The sequence below is a fragment of the Prionailurus viverrinus genome, chromosome A1, assembly GCF_022837055.1.
Source record: "Prionailurus viverrinus isolate Anna chromosome A1, UM_Priviv_1.0, whole genome shotgun sequence".
In the NCBI taxonomy this organism is placed as follows: Eukaryota; Metazoa; Chordata; class Mammalia; order Carnivora; family Felidae; genus Prionailurus; species Prionailurus viverrinus.
In genome coordinates, this window is record NC_062561.1 from 85759152 (window position 1) to 85772968 (window position 13817).

The following is a 13817-nucleotide window of genomic DNA, read 5'->3' on the forward strand; positions in this document are numbered from 1 at the left end:
GGAAATTTATCCATTCTCCTCACAAAGAGTATTTATGGATGCTTTGCTCTCTCTGTCTCTCTCTGTCTCTCTGTGTGCACGTGCATGTGTGTGTGTGTGTGTGTGCACGTGCGTGTAAAGCTCTGTGCTGAGCTAACCTGTATGTCCACTGTTGTCCTTTCTTGCCCAGGTGGATACAATGCTCAGCCACTGTAATCACTCTTTGTTATATACATTTAACATGTCACTCTTCTTTACTTTCCTTTTCTTCATTGTCAGAGCTAGTCCTGGTTAAAGGCAACATCCACCTGCCATACATGAGCTTCCATGCAATAAAGGAAATGAGAGACAACACATAATGTTGCTATTTCAAAATTCATAACCAATAACTCCAGTGTGTCTCTAGTGCCATGGAACAATGAGTGCACACTTCCTGCATCTATTTACTCTTCCATTCTCCTCAGTGACTATTTCATATGTGTTTTTCTCTTTTCGAACTTTCAACACTTCCTTGTCTATCTATGCCTTTGGCAAAGTTCTGAAGAGTACACTAAAATCTTCCAATGGGAATATCCAAATGCTCAGACCACTAAATTCCCTAACCTCCTTTTGTTCCTCTGTGTCTGTTTCCTACGACTTACTCCAAATAAGAGGGCCACTTCTTCTCACCTGGATTCTTTGATAGTCTCCTTACAGCCCTCTGTATCTATCTGCCCTGGTTCAGGAAATTCTCAATAAAGCAGCCAGAATGAGACTTTGAAACACAGTGCAGAGTGTGTCACTCCTCCGCTCAAAGCCAACAGTGGCACTCAGCCTCCAGAGTGTCATGGGAGCATACGGTCCTATGAATCATTCCTGACAAGTGAATAAAATAACGTGGCCAACCAATTTATCCACGCATCAGGAACCAATTGTTCTGTCAATTCAGTGTTGTTTTAGTTTACTAGTTTTGCTGTCTTCTGTTTCCTCCTTACATACTTGAGCAAAATCTTTAGGAAGATTATCTTCATTTGACCAGGAAAAATTCATATAGAATGAAAATGATACTGTAACACAATCTATGCCCTTGTTATCAGGGATATAATATTGGATGTGTCTTATACATCTTGAACTATATCATATGTGATTACTTAAAGCCTAAGAAAGAAAAGCCAAAGACTTCACAGTGTATGAGACCCTACTTGTTGTCTCCTCCCATCTCCTCTGCAATCTCTTTGTATACTTTTTCCTATTCTGCTTCCAGAATTCCAGCTCCCTCAGTATTGTTCAAACAACATGGGTCTTTTTTTTTTTGAGAGCATGAACCAGGGAGAGGGGCAGAGGGAGAGAGAGAATACCAATCAGGCTGCACACTAAGTGCAGAACCCAACACAGGGCTCAATCTCACGACTGGGATCATGACCTGAGACCAAATCAAGAGTGTGATGCTCAACTGACTGAGCCACCTAGGTGTCCCAAATAGCATAAGTCTTGACTCCCTTTCTATTCAACACATTCAGTTTTTTGGGATATTATACCTGTATATTTCTAAGTGGCTTATATCCTTTTAGTCTGCTCAGATATCACCAATTCCATGACACCTTCTCTAAGCCATTCTGGGAGCTTAGGACATCAATTCAAGATTCAAATGCTAGAAGTACCTTAATTATACCGAAGTAAAAAAAATATTTAAAAATATAAAATAAAACAAATAAAAATGAAAAGGTCTGCCTCCCAAAATGCTGAGTCCTCTTTAGCAGCCAGTATAAGCTTAGATGTAATTCTGTAGCTCTTTTTGAAATTATATGAAAATAAACATTAAAAAATGTTATTGTTGTGGGGCACCTGATTGGCTCAGTCAGTTAAGCATCTGACTTCTGCTCAAGTCATGATCTCACAGCTTATGAGTTTGATCCTCACACCAGGCTCTGTGCTGACAGCTCAGCTCATAGCTCGGAGCCTGCTTTGGATTCTGAGTCTCCCTCTTTCTCTGCCTGTCCCCCGCTCACACTCTCTCTCTTTCAAAAATAAATAAACATTAAAAAATAATTTTAAAAATGTTATTATTGCAATCTTGCTTAGGACCAACTAAATGGCCTTTGACTCCCTAAGAATTCTTTCTTGATTACTTTCTGTTACTACAGATTTATATGCTAGGCAATTGAGGTAAAATCATTTACTTAGTTTTTACATCAGCAAAGGCTCCAACTGCCTTGGTAGTGAAGAATAATTTATTGAAGTCTATAATTTTAGAATTCAACATCAACAACCAAAGCAAACACTACAATAGCGTTTATGTCACATGACACTAAAATATACACCATGTTGATTTCCATCTGAAAACCTTTGTGCCTGTCTACATGAACCTCCCTTACCTTTCTTCCCAACGTGGAGAGCCCTAATGTGCCACTGCTCCACAACCTGCCTTGCCCTCCTCATACCCAAATGTGGGCTTTCCTCCTGCAAGTTGGAATTTGCCATGTCCTCTGCTGGGGTTTGATGCTGGGTGAAGCAGGCTTTTCCTCTCAATTACTGGGTATCTTGGGGACCTGACCCTTCTGAGAATCCTGGTCCCCAGATATTTTTCTGTAATTTGTTGATCAAGTTAGTAAACAATGGAATGAATCTTCTGAGATTCAACTCTGCCCACTGAGGCTTGGATATCTATAATACATTCAGGATAGATGAATTTTTACATTCTTTTGGAGTTTTTTTTTTAATTAGAATTTGTCTCAAAAATTGAATCAAACAAGAATTCTTTGCTAAAATATTGCAAGCAGGCAAATGGTGAATCACCTATCCTGAGAATTGGACATTTGACAGTCACTTTTTGTTAAGTGGCATTTTGCCATCATATTTTAATTGCAATTACATCTAAATGAAAAGCAAAAACATAATTTATGATTGAAATTTAATTAATTCATGCAACAAAAGCAGTCAGTACCCAAGCTTAATCTAAATGTGACTCTGTCAGTTTAACAACAACAGAAATATGCAGTATCTGAGTTTGTCTGAAAGGTTGTCTTAGTTTGGGTTTTGGAAGATGGAATTGGAACGGAAAAGGTTCTCAATCTGCCTGTGGCATAGCAAGACTAAAAACAAACCAAACAGAAGATGTGCCAAATATATACAATGGAATATGAGTTGGTGATCAAAAAGAATGACATCTTGCCATTTGCAACAATGTGGGTGTAACTAGAGTGTATCATGCTAAGCGAAATAAGTCAGAGAAAGACAGATATATGATTTCACTTGTGTGTGGAATTTAAGAAACACAACAGATGAAAACAGGGGAAGGGAAGGAAAAATAAGATAAAAACAGAAAGGGAGGTAAGTCATAAAAGACTCAAATACAGAGAACAATCTGAGAGGGTTCTTGGAGGAGAGGTTGGTGGGGGATGGGTTAAATGGTTAATGGGTATTAAGGAGGGTACTTGTATGTAAGTGATGAATCGCTGAATTCTACTCCTGAAGCCAATAGTATACTGTATGTTGCCTAACTTGAATTTAAATAAATTAATAAAAAATATAAAGTCATACAAAGTAAAAAAAAACACTAAACAAAAACTAAAATAAAACAACAACAAGCAAAACACACACACACACACACACACACACATAAATCCAAGTGTATGAAAGGCATTATAATCTGATGCATTGATACGTTATTTAATTAATATATATTTTTAATTTTTAATTTGTTTTAATATTATTTATTTTTGAGAGAGAGAGAGAGAGCGCGCGCAATTTGGGGAGGGGCAGAGAGAAAAGGGGACAGAATCTGAAGAAGGCTCCAGGATCCGAGCAGTCAGCACAGAGCCCCATGAAGGGCTAGAACTCATGAACTATGAGATCATTACCTAAGCATAAGTTGGATGCTCAACTGAATGAGCCACCCAGGTGCCCCAATATAACTTTTTTTAAATAATATGATTCATATGTATAGTTTTTAGAAAACTTGGAAATAGAAAGATGTAGACAAAAGTATCAGTAAATTTATTTTGGTGTGATGCACATATATGGATGTTTATTTTTAAGTCAACATCTTTCTTAATATGTAGTAAATTACAGTAAAAATAATTTTAAATGAGAAACTGTGGTGAAATAAAATGCATAGCAAATGGCCTTGGGATGCTCCTTCGGATGTGTTGTATACCATACTATCAGAAGCTATGGTGCACACAGGTAATAAAATATTAGCAAGGATATCCAGGTTACTTGGGGGTTGGCTTTATAGTACTGTCTTCCAGAGTTATCTACCTGATGTCTTACCTTCCAAACGTGTGTGTGTGTGTGTTCTACATATGGGTAATACAGTTGGGTCAGTACTGTATAGCCTATATCCTGGCTGTTTTTATAGCTAATTTTATATAGTCTGTATATCTTGGCATTTTTGACACTACTTTTACAACTAATCTCCATAATAGCTGTTTTATAGTGCTATTAAATTTGGGAAAACAAAGTTAAGCACCATTTATAAATGACATAGTCTTACGTGAGGTGGGTTTTTCATATCCCCCCCATCCCCTGCCTTTCTTAAGTAAGCTCCATGCACAGTATGGAGCCCAATGCAGGACTCAAACCTACAACCTTGAGGATCAAGACCTGAGCCAAGGTCACAAGTAAGACGCTTAACACACTCAGCCACCCAGTCACCCCTGGGCTTTTTATATCTAATCTCAAATCCAGATTTTTAATTCCTGTATGTTTGCAGAAAAAAGAAAAAAAGACATGATAGAGTCTTCAAAGCAGATATATACTTTGACAATTTTCTCTAGTACTTTTATCTATACACCTCAGCCACAGCTCTACTCATGGAGATGGAAGAGTGTCCATTCCTACAAAGATCATCACTGCCAATGCATGAGGGACAGCCAGCCAGAGGGCGCATGGAACATGAGCAATATATATATACATATATGTGTACATATATGTGTATATATATGTATATACACATATACATATGTATATATATATATATATATATATATACCTACTACCAGAAAGTGTCAGGCTTCACAAATCAGCCTGGCTTCCTAGTGAGAGCGAACCATGGGAGATAAGGGGCACCAGGAAGCTTCTTTCTATCATTTAAGCATGTTGTGACAGCATGGGTGTCTCTTCTCTGTCAAGAGAAGATATTAGAGCACAGGTGGATAGACATCGCCTCTATGACTAAGGTGGATAATGAGAATTAAAAACATATCATTAAATATATAAATTGCAAGCTATGGTTACATTTGTAGGTTTCAAATGATATTAATGACATAAACACTTAGAAACCTACAAATGTGTACCTTAAGAACTTAATTTAATTTTTTAATGTTTTATTTATTTTTGAGAGAGAGACAGACCACGAGAGGAGGAGGAGCAGAGAGAGAGGGAGCCACAAAATCTGAAACAGGCTCCAGGCTCTGAGCTGTCAGCACAGAGTCGGATGCAGGGCTTAAGCTCAGGAACCATGAGATCATGACCCCAGCTGAAGTCAGACTTAACCAATTGAGCCACCCAGGCACCCCAATAACTTAATTTTTGAGGTCTCTTTCTGTGTCTCTCCTTCACTGGGTCATCTTTCCCTCACTACTGCTGGCCCTCAGTTATCTTGGGTATTCTATCCAGTAGCTTTTATTTCCCAGAAGCATCATGGCTTCTGATAGCGCAATACACAATCTATCCTAACAAATGTTTATGATGGCCATTTGCTCTGTATTTTATTTCATAGTGCAGGAAGAATTCTGTTATTGATTTCTTATTTCAAAAATTATAAGCTTATTTTAACTAAAGTTTATTGCATATTAATTAACAATATTGTTGCCTTAAAAATAAATATCCATTTCTATGTATCACATCAAAACAAATTTACAGATAATTTTAAATATTCAAATTTTCATCCAGAATAACATTTTAAAATTCCTCTTTTATATTTCCCAGTAAAGTTGATATTTTAGAGTTTTTTTTCATTGGCATATGATTGATGTGTTTATCAATGCACAGAGAAATTTGAAATTCAGTAATTAACACTTTGATATGAAGGATTATGTGAAAATTATAGATATTAAATAGTAACCAATATATATTCATACAGATATCGATAAAAACGGATGCTTAGACTAACCAAATGTTACTAAAAATCCTTTCAAATGTTTCAGAAATCCTTTCAAATGAAAAAAATTGATAATATCCCATTGTATTAACAACATAATTTCAATGTAAAATGAAAAATAACCATTCTTTTATTATATAATAGAACCAATATTTCTTGACCATTTGTTTAATTTGAGTCATGGTGCTTTATATGTATTACTTCATCTCACATTAACAATAGGTCTACATATTGGGCACCAATCTACAAGTAAGAAAGCTAAGGCCTAGAAATAAGTGATTCAATCAAGGTAACTGAACTTAAGGACAGTACGAAACCATAAATTCCAACTAGAATGTCTGGATATAGAGGCCATGTTGGAACAGAGTTCTTTCTTGCTTCTCTAGGTATAGAGTGATAGAGCCTTGTCTTATGAAATATACTTGTTTACAAAATAAGGAAGGAGAGGCAAGTATGTGTAAATCAATAGACGACTCACATTTAACCATGGAGACAGACAGCTTCATTTGCAGCCTTCCTGGAACCCACTGCCTTTACTTTTGAGGGTATTCTTGAGAAACTCCTAGACAATATGGTACGTGCTCAATGGTGAAAGTTGTGAGGTTTTACAATTATGGAATGAAAAGAGGTGGGAGTATCTCATCTGATTTGAAGAATATAAACATGGATGATTTTATAGGAGATATTAAATAGTTTTATAAGAGAAGTTAAAACGACTCTATTTCAAAAGTAGAGATGCCATTAACAGATAGTGCCTTTAGCAAAATATATTTTCATTCAATAAAAACAAGGACATTCTAAAACTCAGGGTTGATATTGTTCAAACTCAGGAAATATCATCACTTGCCTAGGTATTATACAGGGAAACAATTATTGAATAGAGAGAATAGATATCCAAGTGTTTTGAAAAATGTGATTCTATGATATCATAGACAAAAGTTTTTTTTTTTTAATTAAATTAGGGGCATAGTTTTCTGACAACATCTAAATTCAACTTTATCAGTATGATACTGCCTTTGTAGAACTACAGAAATGAGGGGGATTTTCCAGAATGCATTCATCACAGACCTTTATTTCCAAAGTGGAGTCACCACCTCCCTAAAATCCCATTCTAATCCCGTAACATTGTTTATCTTTTATAGGGGCTTGAAGAATGAAGGATGGAGACAGAATTCTCAGTCCATCAATTTAAATTATTTACAGAGTTATTTTCAAATCTGTTTAACTTTTTTTTTGTAAAATAACAATGAGAATTATCCAAACATTATATCTCATTGCTTTTGCATTCTGTACATATTCATATAATGTGGTTAGTCCATTATGGGTATAAGGGATGCTTTGTGCTATATTTGCAATACAGTGATTGATGATGTTGTATTTTTTAGAAATCCCTAATATCCAAGGACAAACTTGGGCAATGTGTTTTTTTAATAATTTACAGCTACTCTCTAGATTCAAGTAACTGAAAAAAGCTGATGAAATAAATAATTGAAGCAACCAGCCAAAAGCCAGTACAGATGTCAATAATTATTCTTTTCAAGACAGCCATATTTTAAAATAAGCAGATAATGTGTTATTATCTTGATAAACCTTCCAGCACATAATGATGAAGAAAACGTTGGCTTCTGAACATCTCCATGTTGAACAGACTATAGAGACAAGGAAATTCAGAACAATTACCTCTGCATGGAACTGAACAGATTATGTCCCCAAAGATTTTCACTTTCCTTACTTTCTCTCAGGTGCATTATATGACTGGGGAGTGAGGGTTTTAGACAAGACTTGTTGAGTGTGTATTAGATGCCAGGCCCTCCAAGCACAAAAACCCATATAAGGCTTGTGTAAGGACCCATTTCACCCACAAAGACAGTCAGAGGCTTGCATAACTCACCAGGGTCACCAGAGGGGTATTTGCATAACAAAATGCCACTCACCAGGGTCAGAGCACCAATATTTGAATGCAGATCTATTTCAGCTTCAAATCCATAGTAATGTTCTGCTCTTAGGGCAATTCTGAGAATTGTACCAGCAATATTAGTGGAATCAAGCTCAAAGGATACCAAAGGAAATGAGTAAATGCTCATTATACTAATGATAGAAGGTTTGTTATCCTGCTGGCTAATGCAGGAGATACCCAGAGACAAAAATGAGGAAGAAACTTATAACTGCAGTAAAAAGCATTTCTACCACAGAAGTGGTGAGGTGGCATCTGAGGGGATGGGTGGTTAAAAAAAGCCCTCCTCAGGGAACTAGGAAGAGTGTGCAGACATAGCTCCTGGGGATGATACCAAGACACTCATCTAGGAAGATCTGCTTTTCAGAGAAACTACTTTACAGTTGTTTCTGATTTTTTTTTAATTTTACTTTTAAGAGGCCCAAACCGGATATTACAGGTATTCCCTGCTTTTTCAAAGTGTGAATTTCTACATTTGGCTTTTATGAGAGACATACATCTGCTTTTGCTAACCAAAAGAAATCTGAGGAGGATTTTCACTTTTACAAAAAATGGTGAAAAGCAAAAATCACATTCATTGTTTGTTTTTTAGGAAGCCATTACAGAGGTAGCATGCACCCTATGCACAAGAGTGGCCCCACCAAGCTCCTTCCCCAGGAACTATACTCAGCATCAAGCCACCATAGCTTTGAACTTTGTGAGACTCTGTGCTTTATCTCTATTTAGTTTTGTGAGTTTGTCAGCAAGATGCATCCCTATCAGACAAGCCTAAGATTATTTTGTGGGTCTGGGAATCTTCAAAAATGTTTCTGTGTAAGTTTTTTTTTTAATGCTATTTCAGTTCATGAAAGTTTTCATATGAACATTACACTTCTTTACTTATACTTTCAGAAAACGTTCACTTATTTTTTAAAAAAATGAGGCTAAACTTGGTAATTTTTTTTGTAATTAAGTGCTTTGTGTCCTGCTATTTCCACTCTTGGGAAACCCTCTTCAAATATCACCATGAATTCTTCCTGATTTCTCTCTCACCCTGCCACAAATTAAAACTATGTTCTCTTCTCTTTTAAATCTTATAGGAAGCTGGAAAAAATTCTCTTTTATGTCTCATTTTTTTTCTCCTTATGCTATAATGGGTTTGTAGAAGACTCTTGAATTCAGGCATTCTTAGCATAGGGTATATCATGTGAGTGCTAAGTGACAATGCATATGTTTGTAACAAAATGATTTAGAACAATAGCATTATATGAAACACTGGATTCCATACTAGACCATTAATTGTGAGTGTGTGAAAATCTACATATAAATGAGGAAATGCCTCAGCGCCTTTTCTCATGTAGAATGGAGATAGACTAAGGGGTTGGGATAACATTGCACTCATTGAAGAGTCTTTCATGGGCCTTGCTTGGTGTGGCCAGAGAGGTCTAGAAGGTCTACTGGATACAGATTAATGGAATCTATATAAATACAATTGAGTCCAGGCTGCCTCTACAATTTTGGAGAAACATATGTGTACCATTTCCCCCCATGTCTCCAGCCACACTGGAGCATCCCTGAGGACAGGCAAAGCCTCTAATTCACAGTGACCCATAGGGCTCCAATACCCAAACCACTAGGAAAGACAACAGCAGGGGCTGGGCATAAATCTGTCATCAGTACTAATTCACAGTGACCCATAGGGCTTCGACACCCAAACCACTAAAAAAGACAACAGCGAGGGCTGGGTATAAATCTGTCATCAGTAACCATTACCCACAAATAAAAATCTAAACATATTTGCATAGCATGCAACACTGGTCATCAGCTGGTCTTGCCTCAGTCCCAGTCTGAACAGGAGCCACATCAAACTACAGGAAGTTCCAAGACACCCAATGTTGCTTCATACCTCCCTGGATTTTGCACTTGTGTTTATTCTGGCCTGATTCCACCAGAAGTACAGAGGCAAGCTGACAGTTCCAGGTCTTCCTGGACACTGTGTTCCAGTAGTAGTTACTTTATGAACTTTTTCAGACCCCTTTCTCCACATGCATACACATACATGGTATCTTCATTCTGGTTGTCCTGCTTGTCCATCCTACAAACACCTGGTAACATGTGCCATCACCTTGTTATTTTGGCTATGTGCCAGTTCTCTCTTATAGCTGGATGTAACTCTGAGTTCTTCCTCTTAATTTTTTTAATGTTTATTTATTTTTAAAAAAGAGACAGAGACAGAGACAGGCTCCACACTGTCATTGCAGAGTCTGATGCAGGGCTTGAACTCATGAACCGTGAGAGATCATGACCTGAGCCCAAATCAACAGTCAGGTGCTTTACCGACTGAGCCATGCAGGTGCCCTCTTAATTAGCTCTGCATTTGATCCCAATACCTGGCTCCACGTTCCTAACCCTGTCTACGGAGGAGGAGTGTCATATCTGCACAGGCCTGCAGAGGACACTAGCATCATCATCAAACATTAGACATAGAAGAACAGTTAAGACAGGGTCTGCTTCCACTCCCTACATGTGTTCCCATCTCAGATATCTCCTAATATATGGATGGAGTTTACAACATTTCTTTCAGAGAAAGATTGCATATCTCACCTGGGACATTGTATTTGTTATTTTATTCCAGAAGCTACATGGGGCCCTTACTCTGGGCAAACCCAGAGTGAAAGGACTTTGGAATAAAAATATGAACAGGATACATCTTTGTCCTTCAATACATCAAATTAATTACAAGAAAATTATAATGTAAGTCACTTTTTAAATATAAATTTACTGGGGCTGGCTCAGTCTGTTAAGCATCTGAATTCAGCTCAGGTCATGATCTCATAGTTCATGGGTTCGAGCCCTGCAACAGACCCTGATTTGGATCCTCTGTCTCCCTTTCTCTGCCCCTCCCCTGCTCACTACCCCCCCCTCAAAAATAAAAGTAATAAACATTAACAAAAATATATATAACATTACTACATAAGTCTTTATCTGTCAACAAGCACAGACAGAGCTCATGTGTGTGTGAAACTGGCCAAGTGGTGGCATTTGCCCACTGTACCCTTGGTTCTCCCTTATAGTCATGAGGAAACTTCTCTACTTCAACTTTTCTTTTTGGATTCCTTCCATGAAAACATGGAGGCACACTGGATGCAGGTGCCTCTTACCTAACTAGGAAAACTGAGGCTGTGTCCATAGGAGACATTTGAAAATGTTAGCTCAATGACTCACCAATGTAGTCTCTGGGGAAAAAGGAACCACAGAAATGCAGGGTGTAACTGCTGAATGAAAACCAACCAAGATCCTTTTAAAAGCCACAAACAGGAAGTAATGTGCTGTGTCAGTGGCTGTTGCTTTTGAGGTTTGCACTTTTTTTTTTTTTCCTGTGGAGTAGGATGAGCTTGGGTCCAGGAGATAGTGAATCCCCAGAGCTGAGGCAAATGGTATGGCCAGGGAGGGCTGAGAGTCCTGGTGAAAGGACATAGAACTCAAGCTGGGGGAGAAGATATGGATGCCTGAGAGAGCCTTCTTTTATGCCTAAGAAGTTAGGAAAGGTGATTAGGGAGGAATACTAAAAAGGTGGAAGACCCCATATTGTTAGAGATGGCAGGACACAAATGGAGAGAATTAGAGAAGGAATATTAGTGAGGTTTGGGGGAGGGCATTTGGAGCTATGCAACCTGAAAAAGAGCCCAAAGTAAGAGAGGAGCTCACCAAAATATGGTTGTATCAACACACAGAAGTGTTCTATTCACCTTAGAAGAAAGATCATGAGAAAATACAAATTTAAGTTAGACCAACCCTATTAAATAAGACAGTGCTCAGGGAGTCCCTTCACATAGCATTTTAATTACAATGAAATCAAATTATAATCCAGTCCACAATTTATCTGTACAAGGGAATGTGTTTTTCTAACAGCAATGAAGGCACAGACCTCATTCCTAGGCTAACAAGTCTGGAGACAAAACAGATCTTAAACGCTGCTAGCTTAGAATCAGTGGGAAGAAATGCCATCTGACATCAATTCACTTACTCTGCCTCACCCTTCTGAAAACCACTGTGATTCTTAAACTGGAAGCCAGCAAGCTTCTCTAAGCCTCCTAGGAATTAGGAAATCTACACGCAAGTGAGCTGTGTTACGAATTCATCCATACATTTGAGCAAATATATTGTTTTATTGTGTCTCCCAATAAAATGCAAAAGTTTCTAGCATCACTGAGAGTCTCAGGAATATAAATTAAAAAAAACAAACTAATATTTGTAAACTTTAGAAAAATATAGAACTCACTTTTTAATTTTTTTTTTCGTTTTATTCATTTTTAGAGACAGAGAGAGCACAACTGGGAGAAGGGCGCAGGAGGGAGAGAGAGAGAGAGAGAGACAATCTCAAGTAGGCTCCACATTCATCCCGACTCAGGGTTTGGTCATAACCTGAGCCAAAATCAAGAGTCAGAGACCCAGCTGACTGAGCCACCCAGGCACCCTGGAACTCACTTTTGACATAATATTTTCATCTTTGAAATTCCCTCATCCATTATCTTCTAGGATAAACTGTACTGATTCTGTTCATTCATTTATTATTTATTCAATTAGTATTTACTGAGTGTCCAAATGTGCCAATCACTCTTCAAGGTACCAAGGGATACAGCATTGAAAAAAACAGAACACCCCACCTTTTGCAAAACAACAACAACAACAAAAAACCCTCCTTATTTCAATGTGCTTAAAGTGTCTCACCAGGCTTCTTCCATTTATGTTGCTACTTTTCTTTTCTCTTTTTTTCTTTAGGTTTATTCATTCACCTTGAGAAAGAAAGAATGTGCATTAGTGAGGGAGGGGCAGAGAGAGAGGAGAGAGACAGAGACAGAGACAGAGACAGAGAGAGACAGAATCTCAAGCAGGCTCTATGCTACCAGCACAGAGCACGATGAGGGGCTTGAACCCAGGAAACCATGAGATCACAACCTGTGATAAAACCAAGAGTCGGATGTTCAACTGACTGAGACACCCGCGCACCCCTTTGCTATTTTGCTATTTCTTGAATTAAATATACTTACTGCCAGAGAGTGACCTGAATGTGTGGTATCTATGAATTCATTTGATCCTCTGAACAGTCCTGTATGAGTGGCACTAACAATGTCCTCATATTTTAGAGGAAGTCAGGCACAGAAATGTGGACTTGGCTTTATCTAAACCTCGTTAGCTAGAAAATAGAATTTCCCTGACTGGTGCTCTTAAAAATAACCAGCTCATTCAGCCTGGGCCAGGGTCTGCTTTTCTAGTGAGAAGCCCTCTGTTTTTTGCTTTCTTTTCTAACTCCACATCTCTGTTGTTCAGCTCATACCTGCATCTGTTTGTTCTCAAAGAATCTTTTTTTTTTTTTTTTTTTATCCACCGAGACTCTGGACAGATAAACCTTTCAGACCCTGCCCACCACCAAAACTTCAGGCTAAGAACTTATCCTTAGAATAAGGACACACAAACCTCACATCAACCCCAAACACCTAAGTCATGTGTCCCAGCCTCTCACTGGGACCTTATCGGCAGCCACTCATCGTCATCTGGTCCCACATACCAGCCTGCCTGGATGGCTGTCAGGTGGTGTATGCTGCTCCCTCCCATACAGTTCAGTTCTGTGCACCCTGTGTCCTCTGTGTGTGGCTTCCCTTCCTGCTTACTGCTTGTACTCACACCTCAGTTGTTAGCTCAGAGACTCCCTGAAGGCTACAGCCCAACCATGCAGGCTAGTTCAGAGTCCTCTATTATCTTCTTGTGCATGGGTGAACATCCTTTCTCCTAGTTAGTTCTTTGTAATTGCCTGAGTGCTCA